This window comes from Mytilus californianus, unplaced genomic scaffold, assembly GCF_021869535.1.
Source record: "Mytilus californianus isolate M0D057914Y unplaced genomic scaffold, xbMytCali1.0.p SCAF_4, whole genome shotgun sequence".
Classification (NCBI taxonomy): domain Eukaryota; kingdom Metazoa; phylum Mollusca; class Bivalvia; order Mytilida; family Mytilidae; genus Mytilus; species Mytilus californianus.
In genome coordinates, this window is record NW_026262690.1 from 55,746,843 (window position 1) to 55,770,815 (window position 23,973).

Here is a 23,973-nt window from a genome sequence, read left to right on the forward strand (position 1 = left end):
AGAACAAGACTTTGTAAAGGCTCAGGCACAGTTATTATGCAATGCAAACACAAAGGATAATGTAATTTCTGCTGGTGAAAACATTATTTCCTCTCTATATAATGGTGCTCCATATGAAGGACTGAAAGTTCTTCGCTACAGAAAGTTTGCTGCAAGAGTATTGACAAACAAAACGTGCGTTCAAATTCATACTTTGCCGCCAACATCAAATGCGGCTTCATTTCATAGCCAGAGGGCTTATCTTCAAATGAAAATGTGGATGGACAAGGACAATTTAAATCCATGTGAATGGGGTTGGAAAGTCGCTAATGGAAACTTTGTTCCAGTTAAGTGTACGATGGACGCAGCTCCCTCTAAATTACTCAACATTATTCGATGCAATTGTAAGACAAACTGTGACACTAAAAGATGTACTTGTAGAAAAAACGGACTTGAATGTTCAGTAGCATGTGGCGAATGTAAAGGAACTGGTTGTACAAATTCGAACAAAACAGTTGACATGGACGATTAAGTGACAATTAACTTCAAAACATCTATGTAGAATACACAAAAAACGTAATTAGCATAGTTAAGGGGTTTGGGTAAAAACTACTACATGTTTTTGTTATCCTATAACGTAATTATTTTGGTTTCAAGAAAAAGTATCATACCGGTCAATCGGTTTTTATTGTTGTTATAAGATCTATTGACTTGACGAATTTATCATTATTTGATCTCCCTCAATATTTAACATATACAAAGTAAATTTGAAGACTCATAATCTGATTTGAATTTGGGTTTTTTTAAGAAAAAAAAATCCAACGTTTTCACCCAAAATTTTCAACTTCCTGTACTTTGAAGTTCATCATATTTTCAAAAATTCATTGTTGTAATAAGATCTATTGACTTGATTAAAAATTATGTACGTTGCTATTTTAGTTTTTTAGTAACGGCAAATTTCCAGTTTTCAGCAATTTTTCAACAAAATCCAAGGTTTTCACCCAAAATTAACAATTTCCCTTCATCCAAACTTTCTCGATTTTTCATATGTTCAACAGTACACCAAAATCAGCTAGGAAAACTAGAAGAACATTCTGTTGCAATTAGTTTGAGGTTTGGTCATATTTTGGCTAGAATGACTGGACTATCTTGCCGACTTGTTCCTTTATTCATATGAGGCTGAATTCATACAGGAACTTCTTGGGAAGAAAGAAAACAAGTAAGCAGTATCCTTTAACTGTACTTTCCGCTATATAGATGATGTTCTCTCACTAAATACTTCATAATTTGATGACTATGTTCAACGCATCTATCCCATCGGCGAACTTGAGATAAAGGATACAACAGATACAGTCAAGTCTGCCTCATATCTTGACTTACACCTAGAAATTGACAATGAGGGTCGGTTAAAAACAAAACTTTACGACAAAAGAGATGATTTCAGCTTCCCAATTGTGAACTTTCTATTTCTTTGTAGCAACATTTCAGCAGCGCCTGCATACGGAGTATATATCTCCCAGTTGAAACGATATTCCAGGGCTTGTATTTCCTATCATGATTTCCTTGATAGAGGGTTGCTGCTCACAAGGAAAATTATTAAACCAAGAGTTCCAAGTGGTGAGGTTGAAATCATCCCTTAGTAAATTTTACGGACGCCATCACGAGTTGGTTGACCGTTATGGGATATCTGTTTCACAGATGACAAAGGATATGTTCCAATTGTCGTAACTACAATCCCGTCCCCTTTTCCCCGTCCCCTTTTCCCCGAATGTAACCTACCGAATTAGACTTATCACCGGGTTTGAACTTGCATGAGCAACACGACGGGTGCCACATGTGGAGCAGGATATGCTTACCCTTTCGGAGCACCTGAGATAGCCCCCAGTTTTAGGTTTGGTTTGTTGTGTCTTTAGTTCTATGTTGTGTTTTGTGAACTGTTGTTTGTTTGTCTTTTTCTTTTATAGTCATGGCGTTGTCAGTTTATTTTCGACTTATGAGTTTGAATGTCCCTTTGGTATCTTTCGCCACTCTTTTAAAAAAGATACCATTACAACATGCAAAATAGGAGGCAATCACAAGAGGTTCAAAGATCGTAAATTGGGTGCGTATTGTGCACGTGGTTGGACGGTAAATAGTTATAGGAAAGACTGAAACATTATTCGTGCAAAATCTTGTCGTTTCTTGGAATTTCATAGACATTTTCAATTGTTTTCAGAAAGTCAACATTTCAATCACTTTAAATTTACAATCGCATTGCAGCAAATGCCAGGCTGTTATTTATTAATGTAATCGATAACATTAAATTAGCAAAGTAATTGTAATTTTATCAATTAGTACATTTTGACGTAATCGACCCCATCCCTGTAAGTAATGCAACACTTGAAGACACGTCAATGGACCCGGTAAGGCAACCCTGCAAAAGACCAATTAAGGCAACATTGGGCATAACCGTAAAGGACTAAGTATGTCAATATTTGACAGCCTTACAAAAGACCAGCTATGGCAACATTTGACAGTACTGAAAAGAACCAGCATAGGCAACATTTGACAGTCAGCAATTTAATGTTACATATTGTACTCTAAACTTATTTCTTACATTTATACTTGGTAATATCTTTGGTTAATTTAATATGTTTTCCAAGTTCCTTACAAATTATTGTCTTTGATATTGTTATAAGCTTCTTGAAAATGTTGCTAAGAATGGGTTGAAGGAGATATCCAACATATTGCATCATGCCGATTAGGCCAAAGTGTATTTTTAACCAGTGGGACGAAGTCCAAAACCGACTTATAATATGGTGATGTCGTGCAAAAGCGTTGTAGTCGGGCTTCGTGAAAATTGGGTACCTAATTTGTGTGTTCAACTTCTCTTACAGTTTTCAACCCAGATCCCTGAAACTTCACAGGAAGATTGTACATATGTTGAAGTTGTGCACCTGCTATTATGAAATTGTTCGAGGATTTTTTTTTCTCTGGTTTTTCCATAATTGGAACTTAATAATTTTTCAGAAAAATTTATGAACGAAAGTACAAGTTTTCAACTTCTCCTACCGTTTTTAACCAAGATCCATAAGACTTCACAAAAAGGTTGAACACATATGTTGAAGTTGTGCGCCTGCTATTATGGAATTGTTTGAAGAATTTGCTTACTATTTTCTGGACATAATAGTGTTAAAGCAAACTTTACACCCTTAATGTAATTGTAAACATTATACATTGATTAATCACAAATAATGAAACCTGCCATTTGAGACTTTGATTATTTTTCCTTGTTTTCCGTCCGTTTGCTGGTATGTTAAGCTTAATCGTTATTTTTTAACAATACAGACTTTATATTATACTGCATCTGATGTGTAGTTCACTTAATATTTTTTTTAACAGGAATAATTTCTTTTGTTTGAAATTTGTGTATGTATTTTAGTTTATTATGGGTGTGTTTTTATTTTTGTTTGTCACGCTTTTCTCCCTGGCTGGCTGGTAGGTTTTTATAAATCTAACTCAACGCAAAACAAATTAAAAGACAGAAACAGCCTCACAGTACGCGTCAAGTCATTCTGGAATGAAACAAATGTACAGAGTAGAGTATGGAAGTTCACAAGATCCTCTGTTATAAATTGTTGTATAAACAATCATTTTCTTTTTCTCATTCGAATTTTGATTGATATCATGGTGAAATGTTTTTATAATTATTGTTATAAATAACGTTATAAAGCATCCTTAGTTTGATGACTTGACAATTAATGAAGAGACAAATACAACATTTTTATACCTATAATTGATGGATTTGTTGTTGTTTTTTTTTAAAACTTGCCAGGTACAGTGATACCTGACTCTCTCAAACCACACAAGAACTGGATCATCAATGTATTCTAATCAGACAAGAATTCTGTTAAATAGCTTAAATTGATATTAATTATATAATTTATATGCAATTAGAAAGAAAAAAATAACAAATATGAGTGTCGTGCACAGACATTTATAGAAAAGTTCAATTAAGACCAGATAGGGCCGATTACAAAGATTTGGATGAGACAGATTGTAATGTAGTAGTATTTCATTAAATAATTTCTAATGTATATAGATGTAAATAATCATAACCCGTACCTGTACTTACGTTATATATTACGTACATTTTTTTCTAAAAAAGGTGTGCTGATTTGTATAAAATGATGAAATCAAATGATATAAAGTAAGTTTCAACAAAATGAAGAACATGACGAGATCTATTGTATTATTAGCGTTCATGTGTTCGTTGTTCATCACGTACACAGAAGGTGAGTCTTATTTCTAATTGCCCTTCTCCCTGAATCCGTATAGAAATTGGACAGTTTCTCGTTCTAAACGAAAGGGGCGTCCAGGGAGGTACGGAATGTATCGAATACAGTTGAAATGGATATGTTAAATCCGATATCCAAGAGAGTGCCACTCTATATGCACGTTAAGAAACCCTTGCAACATTCTTTGAGGGATCCGTGGCTTGTTGCAAGTTTAAATTTCTCACCCTATCCAACATTCCCTCTCTTTCAAGTGACAGTACACTTTCCAGGTTCTCAATCCAGGACGACCCTCTTTACAGTACCAACTTGCATGATGTATGTCGAATACGATTGAAATGGATACGTTTAATCCGATACCCAAGAGAGTGCAATCGTGACTCTATCTGCACGTTAAGAAACCCTTGCAATATCTGTTGAGGGGTCCGTAGGTGGCTTGTTGCAAGTTTAAATTTCTCACCATATGGCCAACATTCATTCCCTCTTTTTCCAGTAGCACTACACTTTTCATACCCTCCATCCAGGACGACCATCTTTGCAATACCAACATAAATTATGTATTAATCAATTGTTCGCTTTTTAAACTTTCATGAAATATTTGTCACTGAGCGTTTTAAAGAAAGCAACAACCAATCATCATTATGCTTGCCTCTAAATGTTATTTGATTATATGATAAACCTGCCTTTGGTGTCATTTTAGTATAATTTTGGGATGATTGTCCTTTAACTTTTGATACTTTCGAATTTCCTATATTTGGTTTTGAGCACCACTGAAATAAGAAGAAACATAACATGCGAGCATTCTTTGATGCTGTGTTTTTTTATCATTGTTTTGTTTGTAATTGTGCTTTCCCCATTTATTATTACATTATAATAGAGATAAGTGGTATCCCTAGCTGTACTGTTTGTGCTGATAGTCCATTGATCGATACGAAAAGGGGAAGAGGGGTCCAGATCTAAAACAAAATAGTTTTAACCCCGCCACAAGTCTATGTGCTTGTCCCAAGTCAGGAACTACTTCAGAGTATGTCTTTTACCATATTTCAAATATATCTGATACTAGTATTTAGAAACTTGGTATTGATGGCATATCTATGACATTATATGTGCGATTTGGTGCTCGACCTATTATATTGACCTGTCTATTGTTGAATATTGTATGTTGACCGCTTTTATCTTTTGGCAATTTGTGTTGTCTCATCGACGTATACTTCATATCTCTTTTATTCGTGTCGATATGATTTGATTGTTGCTTGCGTAATATTCAGTGGCAAATATTTCGTGTATACCCAAGACAAGAAATGTGCATGTGATGCATCAAAGAAGCTACGGTATGTTGTTGGTAAGTGAATGCTCATTCTGTGATTTGTAAACGATAACCTCCATATATATACCCCATGAATAATGTAAGAATAGTATTTCATTAATTAAAACATATACAGTGAGATTGAAACGAAAACTTTAGCCTTATGTGCTGTATTATAAATAAATATAATGCATTAATGTAAACAGTATTTTTATTGTTTTTTAGCGTGTTGTATTTGTGTAACGGAACCTTGTAACTGTAAACCTAGGTGTGGATCATTTCCATTAGGTAATAAGAAACAACCTTTTAGCAGAAGTGGATTCCGATCACTATCCTTGCTGAACACTCTCAATATGAGATGAAGTTTACACAGTCGAAAAAGGAAGATAAAGCATACACTATAACAAATAGTTTTTGTCATTCTTATACATAGTTTTGTTTAGTTGAATTGAATTATTTGTTAATGAATAAATATGTAAAAAATAATTACTAGTTTTAAACTTTAGATTTGCTTAATATTTGTATAAGCCAGACTTCGTACATCTAGGTTTCTAGAGCGGACTGATCAGCTAGTGTTATCTTTTAATATGAATTTCGTATTGAGTAAGAAAGTAAGTTTATTGAAATGAAAGCTAAACATTGGTCTATCTTCAATTAACAACATGAACATATTATAATTATATCACAAACAAAATTAAATTCCAACAACAGTACAATCGAATGAACAACAAATTATAATCACCGATACCATTGCTGAGCCTATGAAGAGTTATCTCCCATGCCTTTTTTAAGAAGCGTAGGAAAAAAGCAATACTATGATAATGAATGAATGTGAATCTAAATATAGGTCTCTAAAAAGTCTAGAGACTAGAAAATTGTGTATTGAACCCTTGAATGATAGCCTTCGATATATAAAGTATTGTACCATAAAAAGGAAGTAAATTAACTTGCAAGGGAAAATGCTGTGAGGATTTTAAAAAGTACTATAACAGTTGAGGAGTGCATATTGCAGTTCAATCTTTAAAGAATGATAGAGCGAGTGGTTCAGATTGTATTACTAATGAAATGTTGAAATTACCTTATACTATGAATGTTTATTTAAAATTATTATTTAATATTGTTCTTAATTTAAATCTGGTATTTTTTCCAACTTTATGGAGACAAATTTTATCAAGCCCATTTCTAAAGGTTCGGTGTTTCATTGATCCATCTAATTATCGAGGTATATCCATTAAGTGTCATGTCTTGAAAACCATAACAGATTGCGAAAACCGTGCATTCGCAAAAATACTCAGAATGTCAAAAGATCTTCTTACTTTCTATTTTGACCAAAATTATAAGATGACTCATTAAAAGAACTTATTGCCCTTAAAAATGACGAATTTTGGCTAATTTTCATGTCGATTATCTCAAAAACTACAATGAGATGGGTAGAAATCGTTAACTGGAAAAAATATCAGTCAGCAATGCATGGTCGACAAAAATGTCCGGAAACAATTGATGACTCACTAATAAGTGATAGCCTATTTAGTAAGGATTTTTGACTAATTTTCGTTTTTCTGCCTATCATTTAAAAAAACTGGTATAAAAGATAGAAAGTGTAAACAGCAAAAATAATCAGAAATACAAGATCTACAAAAATGCCAGTACAACTTTAACAATTTGACTAATTTTCCTGTCCGTCATATACTTTTCAAAGATCTTCCCCATTGAAACTCTTGAACTAATTTTAACAGAACTTGGGGTGAATGAACCTTAAGGTATGTAGTATTTATTTTTCTCGTTCAGTCAATAAACATGGCCACCATGGCTGAAAATAGAACATAATGGTAAGATGCATTACTTTTCTCAAACCTGTATGTTGAAAACCATGATATATAGAGAAAATCTGATAGTACCCTATACCTGATTCAAATGTGTTGGTTAAATCATTAGTTAGGTTTACAGACAAGTAAACCTTATTGTTCAAATTTTCAATGATATTTAAAAAGTTTCATCTGATATTTTGACAATATATTTGTAGAGAAGGACCTGTTTATTAACAGTACCTTCTTTAGATCAATGAATCGGGCAACATTATACTTGTTTTTTTTTTCTGAAATATTTGTCAATCAGAGTTTTGAGTGTAAATATTGAGTGTAAATATATGGTCGCTAGTTCTCTTATCTTTTCTAATGCCGATTTATTCTGGACAGTATTGACATTGTGTTCTTAAAGGGTTGCATTGCCGATACCTATTGTCTAGATTTAGGGCTGCTTCTGACTATGAGCGAAGCTGTTGAATGGTTCGTAGTGGAAAATAGAAGTTATCTCCCCCAATTTTTACTAACCTTTACGATTTTTGTTGACTCATATAAAACATCTGTGTCACAGAAGACCACAAACATGTTCTATTTGTCCTAGCGACAATCCCGGCCTGCTTTCCTCATATATGAGATTTCAGATATTCTCTTGTCATGAGCGAGTGCTTGAACTTCATACATTGTGGCCGGATTAGTTTTCGCCATTGATATTTCACACAGCGAATACGCGTAAACGGCGAAATTTTAAATTTATGAGCTGTTGGATTGTAGAGAAATAGCAGAGTGTGTATTAAAAAGTTTTCAAGCGATTTTATACTGTGCTGCTATATCTTGATTTTCCTAAAGCATAAACAAAGGAGGTCTTGTTTTCTTATAATCAGGTGGTCCAAATCATTGTTAAAATTGACCATGCAGTTTGTTTATATAGTCATCAATAAACTTAACCATATATTCATTTTCCTACATTTAATGCATTTACATTAAATCAACCAGCCTTGATATTTTCTTTCGCCTTCATAATGAATAACTTGAATCAAATATTTTTTTCTAGTTTGATACCGAAGCAACTTTGTGTAAAGTGGATATATTTTTATGCACCTGTCCTAAGGGAGCTACCATTTGATTTTTATGGGGGGCTAGGATGAAAAATTTTATCCTGCATTTTTTTTTTAGTTGTAATCTCTGTCCTGCCTTTTTATTTTTCACTCTTTTCGGTCCTGCCTTTTTATTTTTCACTCTTTTCGGTCCTGCCTTTTTTTTATTAGCTTATCCTGACTTTTTTTGACATAAATTGTCATCCTGCCTTTTTTTTTTTGCCAAGTTGCTCATCCTTCCTTTTTTTTTTACTCAAAACTCCTGTCCTGCCTTTTTTTCAAATTTCATCCTAGCCCTCCCATAAAAATCAAATGGTAGCTCCCTAAGTCAAGAGCTTGTTGTTCAGTGGTTGTCGTTTGTTGGTGTGGTTCATAAGTGTTTCTCATTTCTCGTGTTTTATATAGATTAGACCGTTGGTTTTCCTGTTTGAATTGTTTTACACTAGTCATTTTGGGGTCCTTTATAGCTTGCTGTTCGGTGTGAGCCAATGCTCCGTGTTGAAGGCCGTACTTTGATCTATAATTGTTTACTTTTTACACATTGTGACTTGGATGGATAGTTGTCTCATTGGCACTCATACCACATCTTCTTATTTATATATAAAGACATTTTGGTGACAAACTATTGTAAAAAAATGAAAGGAAAGAAATCTTAATGGACCTAGTGGATCATACCACATCTCCTTGTTTTTATTTCAATGTAAAGAAATTGAAAGCAAAAATTACAAATAAAACAACAGGAGAGCAAGCAGATGGCTGCATTTCACCAACGGCTTGGTGCTAAACAATTGTATAATTACTGCAAAAAAAAAAAAAACCGCCTGCCAGTGGGAATCTTTCTTATTTCAACCAAATGTTGAGCATAAGGAAAACCTTTGCAGGTTTTCTAATACATGTATTCAACATTTGACTAAGATTAGGAGATTCCAAGGCCTGCTCCACTACGTGCATTCTATAAAAGGGACTGTAGACTTAGTCAATTTATGCGGGATTTTTCTTGCACATATATATGTCAATTTAAGAATACCTTTCAACAAAGCGCGACACACATGCTGGTGTGTCATCGTTCACGTGTTTTCCAAAAAATCAATATATATATATATATTGTCATGTTGCCTTATAAATAGTCATATATAAAGTAAGATGGCTTTTTGAAAGAAGACTTAAATCTTATTATTACTCGCAGAGACAATAAATCCATGGGCGTGTTAGGGCAATTTTGTTCAAGAAACGAAAAATAATACTTTCGTGCGTCCGAACCGCTTTTCTGGATTATCTTCATCAGGAACGCTCAAACCCAAACATCTGAAGGCCCAGTTGTCTAAATACCCAAAAACGTAAAGAACTGCATACCCAAAAGGGGCTTAAAAAGTATCAAGGTCCAATTCATTAAAGTCAACTTTGCTTGAGGGAGTTTGAATATTTATTATTTAATAATTTCTTATTTCATCGACAGAGATTTAAGAAAAGTATGGTTTAAATCATTCCAGTACCAAATAACTAACTACTGAACTGATGGTACCCTCGGGTATCAACAGTTCACCATCAGAGTTATCGATCCAGTAGTCATAAACGTGGTCATAAAATCGAATATATTATCCTTATCAAATTTTTATTAAATTGGGGAGAATTAAGACTAAAATACTTTTGTCAACCTGTAACTGTATCCAGGGGCACATTTTGTCGATTGAAACATAGTTTGAGGTCTTGACTCACTGTTATACGCGAAGCAGATATAATGCCAAGATGAAAGTCTACTCGATATATAACACTACAGTAGAGAATTTCCTATTGACAATATTTTTAGATATTTGAATGCCCGCTTGCGATAGTAGGGGACATTATATTTTCCGGCTGAATCTGCATCAGAAGTTTTGGGTTAAGTTAGTTTACCATGAAGTTGGCTTTAAAATTGGTACACATGTTCATTAGGTCAAATTAAAGTTCATTGCACATGCAGTGCAAGCGGGCAATGGTGTAACTGCCCAATGATCTCCTCATTTGGTAAGATAGATGTCGATTTGTGTCTAATCCAAATTCGATAGCACTTGGGCAAATTATTGTTGACCATATGTTATAGTAATCGAATAATCGCTGTATATGCTATATACATTTCAATCCATATAATGCATTAGATACAACACATATACATACAGAACTTTAAAACATGTATAGATTGAAATGATAAGTAAATTAGTCTATTCAAATAATACGTTTCTTGCATACCATGATCTACCATGATTCCACGCTTTGCAAACTTTTATATGAATGTTTTTTATCCGTTCCTTGAGATCATAAATGTATTATTTTGTCGTTTTCATTGATTCTATCCAATGATAATTTGTAACAGAGACCATTTCGGTTGATCGGCAGGAACATCTGATATAATTTTAAAACCAGACTTGCTTTGGACGGTTATGGTAATGTTGGTTCCACTGGTCCGTTGTTTTTATAGAAAAAGATTTAAAAAAAATGTTTAATATAAAAATAAGAAGATGGTGTATGATTGCAAATGAAAAAATTATCCACTAGATAATAACATGATGTACAGGTAAAACAATAAACAAAAAACAACTAGTTTTATTAAAATAACACAATTTTATTCTGATGAATTTAATACCTAAAATGAGCAATCACATTTGATTATTTCTATGTTTTTGTGCTTCAGAATGGTTAAAATAATGTTGTCATTCCTTCTCTAATGTAGACTAAAATTATTAAAGCATTTAAAGATTTCTTTAAAATCAATCTATCCAAGGATATGGGCGTGGTTTTTGTGGCCAACTAGGAGTGCATGGACAATCACACGGTGCTCGGACACAAACACAGCATGGCTGCTGGTCATAAGGACGACCTGAAAAAAGAAAAATAAAGTTTAAATACAAATTATGAGGTTTTTTCATTCAATGTTCATATGTGAGGAGATTTTTTTGTGTAAGTGGGTTGGTGTTCAATTGGCATATACCCCACATCCACTTTCATTAAATGAAGTTAATGCAAATGTACATGTTTTATATTCATGATGAACACTTCATCATTCTATAAATAAATAATATAAAATGAAATACATTCTGAAAAGGTCCAACGAAACCTGCATTTTAAGAGTTTTTTTCTGATTTGGTTAGTTTTTCTTGAGCGGTAGTATTCAACAAACAGTGTCTTCCTTAGTTAGCTGACTGTAGGAGCGAGCACATTTTGACCCTGTTTCGTCTTTTATTTCTTTGTTCAAGTTAGTGGTCATCCTGTTGGTAGCTGCACTGTACATGTATATTATTGTGTGTTTTATTATTACGATATTTGATCTAGATATGAAAAAAAGGGAGGGGTACGCGCGAAAAACTGGTTTTACCCTACCACATTGGCGCCAGTACAATGTCAGGCTATCTGGACCATGTGCTGCTGTTGTGGTTGGTTGGATTGTCCAATATTTTTGGTCATTCTGGTTATCCATTATATGTACTACGATTCCGTTACTTTAACTTGTATAGCGAACCTCGACATTAATACACACGTAAAAATTCTTAATACTCGTTTAAAACTTATTTACTTTTTTTCGTTTATATCGGATTTTTATCAGATAACCAAAATCAACGGTATTTAACGAGATCGTATCGTACCTGCTGGTGGCGGAAATCATAATTGACAGAGGGCATATTGACTTTTCATTAACCCTACTTCGATCATAATAAAATTTTCGAAAGACTTAATAGTATTCAAGTAAAAGTTTTGTTCTGATGATTTCCTAAACTGATGAATAAACAGTCTGTCTGTTATACAGAATAAATGATGATTTTCGACATCCACATACATTAGCTGAACACTAAGTGTTAAGAACTCTGACATCAAGTGTTAAAAAATGAAACACACAAAGGCATTAAAAACTGAACACCACACATTCAATTGATGAACACTAAGTGTTAAGAACTCTAACATCAAGTGTTCAAAAATGAAACACACAAAGGCATTAAAAACTGAACACCACACATTCAATTGATGAACACTAAGTGTTAAGAACTCTAACATCAAGTGTTCAAAAATGAAACACAAAGGCATTAAAAACTGAACACCACACATTCAATTGATGAACACTAAGTGTTAAGAACTCTAACATCAAGTGTTCAAAAATGAAACACAAAGGCATTAAAAACTGAACACCACACATTCAATTGATGAACACTAAGTGTTAAGAACTCTAACATCAAGTGTTCAAAAATGAAACACAAAGGCATTAAAAACTGAACACCACACATTCAATTGATGAACACTAGTGCAAACATTTGGAACACCATTTTTGACTTAGAAAATGCATTTGTTTTTTTATTTGCAGGAATCGTTAGATTAAAATGTTTGAATTAGGAACCGGCAGCCAATAATCCCAAAAAGGTCATTTCTGCATGCTATAAAGTGGTGGAAAAAAGAAAGATGTCGAAAAAAGATATGACAATATATGTATATTAATAGCTTATGTGGGTGTATCATTTCTATCTGTTCACCTTAGGTCAAGAAATCGACTTTTGTAATTTATAATGTCAAAACTTGCATTTCATTGCTATAGAGTATCAATTTGTACACTAGTATATATCGACATTAAAGCATAACAAGCATTGCATAATTTGATGCTTTATGAAAAACTCTCTTCTATTAATTTTTAATTTTATTTTGCAGGATATATAGGCTCATAGACATTCCTTGTTGTGGAGGATTTTGACATTGGAAGTTGATAACAACACATAAAATGCCACCCAGTTGATAGCCTTAAGTGAAGATGCACTGAAAAGTGGAGCGTACATTGTATGTGATCGTACAAGAACTGTTGGAATTTGCAAACTTTTAAACTTTCATTGTGACAAATACCTATATCATAAACTATCTAATTATCACATTGACATGCTTTTTTGGTTATGATACAAATGCTGTTGCAACTATCTAGTCATGTAGGGGAAAATCATTATTTGTGATATATATTAAGTCAGTTTAAAAATATTATGTATGTGATTTCACTGACTGTTACTTGTGATATCATAAGGTATCTGGTGTACTTTTCTTAAATATAATATGCTCATTTGATTACATAAAGAATTACTTGTTAAAATATGTTTTATTGTTATATTTTGCCTGATTGAATATAGTTTTTATAACAGTTTATTTAAGTTGAGTACGTATGGAAAATTATGTACGCCTGAAAATAGAACATGTTCCACATTTGAACACCATCACTTTGAACACTTATATCTGGTGTTCTGAAAGTTAACGTCTGGTGTTCTGAATCTTAACACTTTGGCTTTAAACATGTTCTATGTGTTCAAAAAGTGTTACATAGCTGTTGAACGCGTCGACGTATTAAGATTTTGAACATTCGGACACGTTAAATCGTTGAACACTAAGTGTTAAGAACTCTAACATCAAGTGTTCAAAAATGAAACACAAAGGCATTAAAAACTGAACACCACACATTCAATTGATGAACACTAGTGTAAACATTTGGAACACCATTACACGTTAAAAAAGTGTTACAAAAAAGCGTTCAAGCAGTGTTCTATTTCTTAACACTTAGATTTACAGTGTGGTATGGGCTTTGCTTATTGTTGAAAGCCGTATTGTGACATATGGCTGTTAATTTCTGTATCATTTGGTCTCTTGTGAAGAGTTGTCTCATTGGCAATCATACCACATCTTCGTTTTTATATAAACCCCTGTCATATTCTTTATGAACCTGTCCCAAGTCAGGAGCCTGTAGTTTAGTGGTTGTCATTGGTTCATGTCGCAACTCATATTTGATATTTTGTAAATTGTTTTGTTTTGTATAATTAGGCCGTTAGTTTTATCGTTTGAATTGTTTCACACTTTTAATGGCCTTTTATAAACGGCTTTACAGTATCGGGTTTTGTCATTGTTGAAGGCCTTAAGGTTGCCTATAATTGCTTACATCCACTTCATATTAGGAGAGTTGCCTCATTAGCAATCATATCACATCTCTTCGTTTTTATATAATTTACCCGACTTTTTATCTCATGTTTTCCTGAACATGCATGAAATATTTGTCACTGGGCGTTAAAAATTAGCATGATCAATTTAAACTTGTGTTTAATAAGAGAAAACCATCTGATATTTATTTATTTGTTGGGATGGGGGACAGGAGGATTTCGTATATGAATATGGTTGCCTGGTAAGAGCTAAAAACTAGGTATGATTAGCGACAAATTAAAATGAATAATAATGCCCTCTTTCCTTCTTCATTAATTGCTCATCTATTGATTTAAACTGACTACTACTGAGCCCAATCATGAGTGTTGAAAGTAGCGTAAAACACCAATGAATCAAAATCCCTTCCCTAGGGATTTCAAATAATTGTCCCTTAACTGTTATTGTCCGTGTAGTTCTTATATTCATCCAGCTTATCGTCCTACAGAGATGTCCTACTAAGGCTGTCATACCATAAAAACGTTTATAACACAGCTCACATTCTAATATATCTTCATTCATGAAGTTATTAATGTCATTTAGACTAAACGACGCCATGTTTGTTTTGTGCCTCTGCCGTCTAAACCACCTATTTAAAAAGAAGAGGTGGAAGAGAGCCAGAAGATCTTCCTAGTTCAAAAAAATAGAAACGGACCTCTTCTGGCTCACTACTGAAGAACAAAAAAAACACGCCCTAGCAGATTTTTGTTAAGTTGGATGACATAAATGAATATGGTTGACTAGAAAGAGCTGAAAAATAGGCATAATTAGCTTAACTGTTATTGTCCGTGTAGTTCTTATATTTATCCAGCTTATCGTCCTACAGGGATGTCCTTCTAAGACTGTCATACCATAAAAACGTTTATAACACAGCTCACATTCTAATATATCTGCATTCATAAATTTATTAATGCCATTTAGACTAAACGACGCCATGTTTGTTATGTGCCTCTGCCGTCTAAAATACCTATCAAAAAAGAAGAGGTGGGAGAGAGCCAGAAGATCTTCCCTATTCAAAAAAACAGAAATGGACCTCTTCTGGCTCACTACCGAAGAACAAAAAAATACGCCCCCTGTTGAGGTAAAAGAGAATAGTCACGACAAACTCAGAAAAAACGGAAATGGGTCATTTATGACAGTAGTGATGCCGACTAAATTTACATGAAGTCCAATATGTTTGATAATCTTAAAATTTTGATATTTCAAAAGTTCACATTTTACTCACCAGTCTCAAAGTAGTCTCTCTTGTTTATTACAGTATACTTGTTATTAAATTGTTGGTTTATTGTTACTATTTTTTTTATTAACAGGTTTTATTCAGAATGTGTTTTATATAGTACAACATTACTAAAGGAGGATAAAAAGAACTCAATGAAATACCATACAAAACACAAACAAACAACAAAAAAAATACAAAAAACAAGATACAGGACCCAAATTGTAAGGTAACCCAGGTGCTTCGGCTGAATAAGCAGTTCCTGTATATGATAAAGCTTATAAAACATGGCAAAAATAAATCTGAAGGTAACCCAGGTGCTCTCGATCAGTAAGCAGTTCCTATATACTCTCCTGTTTAAATATGATAAAGCGTATAAAACATGGCAAAATCCGTATCACATGCCGTATCATCCCGAGATACCAATATCAGCCCGAGGGATGATACGGCATGTGATACGGATTTTGCCATGTGTTATTCTCTATATATATTCCGGTTCGGTCCGTATCAGGTTAAAGTTTGTTTTAAGTTGGTTAACCGTCAAGATTGTTTTAATTTAGTACACATGTTCATTAGGAGGTGGAGTGTCAATTTAGAGTTCATTGTTCATGGAAGTGCATGAGCGGGCAATGTTGTTACTGCCCAATGGTCTTCTCATTTTGTATTAGAGATGATCCTCATTTAGTTTAAAAGATATTGATTTGTGTCTTATCCAAATTTGACAGCACGGGTGCAAAGTTTTGCTAACCATATTGTATCGTAATAGAATAACCTCAGCTGTCTCACGTGGAATTTTAAAACATCTTTAGACTGAAATGAGAACAATATGCACAAATCATTAAGTTTCTTGGATACATTCCTCGCTTCGCAAACTTTAATACTAATTCGGTTTACCAGTTCCTTGGGATCATAAATTTTTGTCGTTTTCATTGATTCTACCCAATGGTATTTTGTAATGGAGGCTTCTCGGTTAACAAGTAAGGAACATCTGGTAAAATTTTGAAACCAGACTTGCTTGGACAATTATGGCCATCTTGGACGGTTCCAGTGGTTTAGAGAAGGAAATTTTAAAAAAATGTTTAAAATATAAAAATAAGAAGATGTGGTATGATTGTCAGTGAGATAAATATCCACCAGAGATCAAAATGATGAAATGTAAATCAATAACCGAAAAAAAAACATAATAGACAGCGGCCAACAATTACCACCAAATTACAGGCTCCGGTCATGGGACAGGCGCATATAGGACGTGGCGGGGTTAAACATGTTAGCAAGCGCTCAATTCTCTAAACTTAGTTCAGTGATGTAACAGCACAACATGAAATTCGATTGAAAAAGACTTGACTCATCAGTCATCTGATCGACACAAAAAACAATTAACAATAGACTAAAGACACAAAGTACCGATCTAAGAGTACTCGCAGTTGCTGAAATCTAGTTCAAAGGTAATTACAACTTGTAAATAAATCATACGACGGAACATGAAGACAAAAGCTACACTATGATCCTAGATGGATGCATATGCTTATATAGTGTTTAAATCAGCGAAAATTCGATATAGCACTGATTGCTTAATCCGCATTCATAAAATTAAAACTAGTTAAAATAACACAATTTTATTTTGATTACTTTGGTACCTAATAACATGCGAAATTAATTTCTGTTTTTTTTGTGTGCTTCAGATTGTAATAACAATGTTGTCATGCCTTCTAATTCTAGTGTAAACTCAAATAATTAAATCATTTAAAGATTTCTATAAATATTAGTCTATCCAATCCAAGGATATCGTCGGCGTGGTTTGTATGTTGGCCAGGTGGGAGTGCATGGTGGACAATTACACGGTGCTCGGACGCAAGCACAGCATGGCTGTGGACGACCTGAAAGAAAAGAATTTCGTTTAAATACAAATAATGAGGCTTTTTCTTTGATGTACGTGCAAATGGTGAGGAGGTTGATTTTGTGTGTAAGTAATATGCTGTTATGTTGACGAATACCTATCACTTTTTATCAAATGAAGTTATTGCAAATGTACATATTTTATACTGATGGTGAATACTGCATCTGTAAATAAGTTATATACAATAAAATATATACTGAAGAGGACCAACGAAATCTGTTAAAGCACTTTTCGGATTTTTTTTCTTGGACGGTTGTATTCTAGAAACAGCCGTGACTACCTTTGCTTGCTTAATGTAGAAGCGAACATATTTTGACCCTGCTTTCGAAGGTTTTTTTGCGCTTTTTATTTCTTTGATCATGTCAGTTGTCATTCTACTGGTAGCTGCACTGTGCGGGTTTTTTGTTGCAAGGTTTATAATAACAACATATAGTCTAGGTATGCAAAAAAGGGGGTGCGCGCGTAAAGCTTCTTGAACCAAATCACATTTGCGCCAGTTCCAGAACAGGCTTTCTTGACCATGTGCTGTTTGTTGTTGTTTGTCTTTGTGTGTACGTCTTTTTTTTCGGAGAATTGGATGTGGATTTTTTTGGCATAGTCTGTTGGACTGTTCAAATTATTTTGTCATCCCTTTTATTCTTTTTATGTACTTCGGTCTTGTTACTTTACTGTGTCAAATGTATACCATTGTGACATTTAGCAGCCAGTATAAAATTATCGATAGCTCGTTTAAAAGTTCAGTTTTTTGTTTATCTCATTTTCAATAAGTTGAAATCAAAAGTAACGCTTTTACATCTGTTTAAAATAAACAGAATAGATATTAGGATATATATATGTTTGCGGTTTACCATCTTTTCCGCAAGTTTATTGTTTTCTGTTTGGTATTAAATTAATAATTAAGATCCATTTTGTCACATCTGGTGATCCGTTCATTTGGCAATCGCCAATGGCAGTCAGCAGGGTTTCAGAACATCCGTTGTTCGACCTGCTAGTCAAATGCGTTTTGTTAAAATATACTTTTTAACTTTTTTGGTCTTTTGGAAAATGTTGTTTGTGCTGTATTTAGACCCCTCTACCAAGAAATTTGTTTTGCATGCACACGTATAAAAATTGCGATTTTTATCCAACGCAATCATAGGTTTGAACGTTGTTTTCAATTTAGACTTGTTTATATATAAGTCTAAATTAAAAATAACACATTACATAATACATCACAAAATGATAAAAAAAAGGACACCAGTTCATATATGTACCACAGGGACTCGGTTAGCAGATTAAAATTTTGTTAAACAATATTTTGCAATTTTTTTTTCGTATTTTTTGTCTATTTGTATCACATTATAAACGTTTTTAACGTTGACATTAAAATATTCAGAAAGCTGTGAAAATTAAAAAAAAAATGGTTGATTATATAGGAGTTTTGAACTGATGGTCTGACAGCTCTAGCCATATATACTAGATTTGTTTCAAATTTAGTTCTTTATGTACATCGTACTTAGGACAAATTTGGTTTTCAATAACCTTCCTTCGTTACTAATTATATTATCTTCAAAAGACAGCGGACTTATTCTATTAAGACAAATAAATAAAACAAAGATTACCTTCTGCCAACATGTTAGTGCTTATTGTGATAAATAATAAACACACAACTGACATCAGTACAAAGCCCTTCATTATGTTTGTTGTTTGGTACAGACAATGTTAAAATGCTATGTATATATACTGTAGCCTTTGGTGGCTATCCTGATTAAATGCGCATCGTCTACTTTGGACTTAAAATACACATGTCCGTGTCAACCTACACCAAGTTCCATCAGTCAAGATTTATTATTTTTTTTTATTTTATGTGGTGTTGTTTAACAAGGAAGCACTTAATAATCACGGGTCACCTTGTTGGTTTTTTTTTTTTACATGACATGAAAATTATTACGTAAAAATTAAAGTCAATACGTTGCAATATGGGATGAATTGTTTATTCTCTCGTATTGTTAAAAGTTTCATTATCAGTTGACCTATTGGACACTATTCACTGATATAAAAATAAGGAGATGTGGTATGATTGCCAATGAGACAACTATCAATCAGAGTTCAAATGAAGTGGACATAAGCAATTATAGGCAACCATACGACATTCAACAATGAAAAAATCCCATACTGTATATAGTCGGCTATAAAACATGAAAACTAATGGCCTTAGTTACAACAAAACAGTTTACGAAAAACAAATATGACAGACATGAACCATGGCCACTGAACTACAGACTCCTGACTTATGACAGGCACATAAAGAATATGGCGGGGTTAAACATTTTTGTAAGCGCTCAACCCTTCCCCTAACATACATGGGACAGTGATGTAACAGCACAACATAAGTACAAACTGTAAAAATCAGTTGAAATTGGAAGACAATTAAGGGGCTATTGTAAAATATGAAAATTAAAAAAGTATCATTTAAATATATTGATTGCTTGTTACTTACTTAATGTCCAGTTGCAAATATGTCATGCATATTCAGTGCGAGAACAATTCAACAAGAAATCCAAGTTAGTCAAAGTGAGTTGGTCGGTAAAAAGAGCGGGAAATTTAGGCTGCCACTAAAACAAAACGGCATGTTTGATTGCGGCAGTAATTTAAATTATATGAGTTGTTGCATGGTTTCTTCAACTTGCAGTAAACGTTGAACCCTCCATACACGAGGCATCGTTGTCGACCTCCCCGTCGAAGTGTATATATATGACCGTCGAAGTCAAAATGACGACCCCTTTTAGCATGGACAAGTAAAGTCAATATAGCGGTCATGTTATTATTTTCCAGTCACTTAACTCTTGAGGTCTATTAAAATATTAAGGTACTAGGGGCGTTTCTAGGATATTTGAAAGATGCGGCGTAGAATAAAAATTTTTTGACCTTTTTTTGCTAAAAAACATAAATAATTGTGAAATGCACTAATGTAACGGTTCCTGACTTGGAGCATGTATATTATATAGTTAAAGTGTCAGGGTTTGACATTTTTTATGCCGAATTCTCTCCATTAATTGTCTATGGTATATTAAAATGATTGGATGGATCTTAACAGCAGTAGACCAATAACGAGAAATTCCAAATTCTAGGGTATAAGGCGTTACTTAGCATTTCAATAGTCCTAGGCCAGGATTTTATGAACGGGAGGCGTAATTACGGTTGCCCTGGTAGAGGGTCCATGGGAAAGCTCAGAAGCTCCTGGATTTCAACAATTTAGCATCAAATTATGAAGAAGCCAGACTGATAAATATCTCTCTATTTTAGATTAAGTTCTGGTTTCGTTGAACGACACACATGATACAAGACAAACAAACACTGAAGTATAAAGTTCTTTCGTTCTAAATATTGTAGGCTTTAATGTGGAATACATGATTGAATATGAAAAATTGACGTCATTGTACTACAGTACTAAATTAAAGCAATCATGTAACTGTCTAGTTCCGATAGGAGGTATATGGTACATAAATAAATATGGTGCTTGAAATTCATGGCAAAATGTAGGTCAATGTCACTTAGTTACTCACTAATGGATATTGAAACAATATGATACTACCAAAGGCTATCCAGATGGGAAGTAAAAATGCTATACCAAATATACATGTTACTAGTATAAATGTACCTTAACGCAAAACCTAAAATGAACACAGAAATACTGACGGACTCTCATTTTCAGTGAATGGTTAGACTAGAGTGGATTCATTAGAACCATTTTACGCGGATTTCTCATGGCGTAATCGTCAATTATTTTATCATAATCGAGTTTAATGTCTCTGTGAACATAAAGAAGAAGCAGAGCATTTAGACGATCCTCCTTCATGGTGCTTCTCAAATCATTCTTGATCAACTTAAGTGACGAGTTAGCTCTTTCGGTGGAGCTTTACGTGACGCTCGTCAAAGCAAGTAAGAAGAGAACTTTCATGATGTTTGAAATAAAGTCAAGCATGCCCTTACATCAGTTAAGGTTGATGTAATTGACTCTGGTTTGTCCGGTTGGTTTTCCAAAAACGACTTCCAGATTATCATCTCTTGCCTGAATGTTTCGGGCGAAGGCATATCAGCATTGTAATAATCATAAATATCATTCTCCATCTCTTGGGAGATAAGGTGAACTCGGGAAGGCAAAATTGACAGGGCACGAACAACAGAGACAGTCTCTTGACCAAAACGCATATCAAGTTGTTGAATTAGCTCATCAAGATAAGGTAAGTAGATTGCTCGTTTAAAGTATTCTTTATCTGATGTAGAGGGAACATTGTTACGATGTGTCTGTCTAGCACAACCACGGGGCATTTTTAGCTCATCAAGTCCGGCTTTTAACTGCCATGCCAGACGCTTTAACTAAGTCAAACTCTTGTTCAATTTTACGGGTTTCTTCGATGATCTGTTTCACAGCTCCGATCATTTTATAACCTTCAACAATGTCCAAAGATGAGCCTTGAAGCTTAGAACTTACTCCACGTACATAACCAAAGAAGTTGTGTACTGTATGGAAGCACATAATAGATGTGCTATCTGTTATTTTGGACAGAAGGCCATGAGCGTCCGTAATAGCCTTTCGGTCCCACGAACGTCTCTCATTGGAGCTTATGGCTTCTAAACACGCTACCAATGCCTCTTACATTGTCGCAAATGTGTCGAGTGTGGCGTGTTTCTCTGTCCACCTAGTTTCGTAGAAGATTTTGAATTTTGATTTAGAAATTTTGTTATTTTCTTGTCGATTGTTGTTAACACCTTCTACTGCCGTTTCTAGTCGTCGGCTTCTTTTAAGGAAATATTCAAAAAATTTCCCGAGTTGTTTGAGAGAATCTAGCATGAAATGGATTTCTGTAACCTTACAACTTTTACACAGCACTAAACTTAGATTGTGACTAGCAAAATAATGATACGTTGCGCGTGGAGAGATCCGTGTTAACCGTGCGGCACATCCGACGTTTTTCCCGGACATATTTCCTGCCCCATCCATAGTCTGCGATCTACATAACTGGATGTCCAAACCATTACTAGCGAGGGACTGAACGACAAGATTACAAAGTGATTCGCCAGTGGTTTCCTCAGCCAAAATAAATTCTAGCAGGCTGGAACTCCATCGACGACATAGCGTATAACCAGTCCTAATTGTTCCCAATTGCTAGTGTCTGATACCTCGTCGCATTGGATTCCATAGTATCCACCAAAAGGCTGGGACTTCACTTCTTCCACAATAGATTTCTGAATTTATGTCTTAATGCAAGTTAACACTCGTTTGATGTGTAGTTTGCTACTTTTGAACACGTTTCAAAATGTTGTTCTAGGGTTGTATTGCCCGCTTCTATTCTAAATTGAATAAGTTCTTTGAAATTCCCTTGTTCTTACTATGGCCTGCATCATCATCCCGATGTCCCCTAAGCGCCATTCCACGCCTACCACAGAACTCTAAGCACTTAAGCATAGATCTGATTTAATCGCGGTTCTTAGCGATGATTGCTGCATTATTCGATTGCAGATTGACGTCGATTCTGTGCGACTGATTGACACACGATTTCTTGAACCCGTTCAATCTAACCATCGAGTCAGCGTGATAACCAGTCTGCGCATGCTTTTTCAAATCTATAGTGGCGTCTTTCCATTTATTGAATGGTTCTGTAACCAACAATCTTGGTCGGCGACCGGATGTGTCCGGAAAAAACTTACAAGCAAGGCAATATAACCCATCTTTCGACTTTGAATATGCTATGAATGGGAATTGCTCAAACCAATCGCGACAACAAGATCTTTTAAAAGTACCGTTTTTGCATCTTTTATCTTTATACAATTTAAACGGAAATTTAAAGCCTGGTTCCGGACACCGATTAGACAAAATTCTGAATTTTACATCATCCGATAGGGTATGTTCATCGATGACTCCAATATCATCTGATAATCGCGATCCCGAGGTATCGTCAACTGAAATTCCCGCAGTTTCTTCGTTGCGTTCATTGTTGAAGATAGATGACTCATCATCTCCAGTACCGGAAGTTTCATCGTTATTGTCATTATAGGACATAAATGACTCATCATTTCGAGTATCTGCAGTTTCAACGTTATTTTCATTGATGGACACAAAAGACTCATCCACTTTATTACCCGAAGTTTCATTATTGCTTCCGTTATCACAGTGGCACGAAGACTCTTCATCAACTGGCATTTCATGGCTAGTATGTTATATATTTGGTATTCAGTCAGTCTCATAGTCAGCGGATACTGGTGTATTAGACGCCTGGGCGTCTCCAACTACGCCAGAGTCGACCACTATTAGTTTAGAATTAATAAGGGGTGTTATCTCAAACTGTGATTCAGCGACTCAGTCTGTGATCGATTTGTTTTAATCTTTGATATATGATATCAAGCTTGAACTCGAGGCAAATGACAGTACAACAGCTTTACCGGATGGAAAAGTACCTCTTA

General features: G+C 34.3%; 1 long non-coding RNA gene across 1 annotated transcript; it reads right to left on the bottom strand.

Annotated features, from left to right (window-relative positions):
* Positions 1–17,232: 17,232 nt before the first annotated feature.
* On the bottom strand, positions 17,233–19,301 carry LOC127698540 (uncharacterized). Its single transcript, XR_007980878.1, has 2 exons — positions 19,131–19,301; positions 17,233–17,509 (listed from the first exon to the last, which is right to left on the bottom strand). It is a non-coding gene; the product is annotated as an uncharacterized LOC127698540 (long non-coding RNA).
* Positions 19,302–23,973: the final 4,672 nt, after the last annotated feature.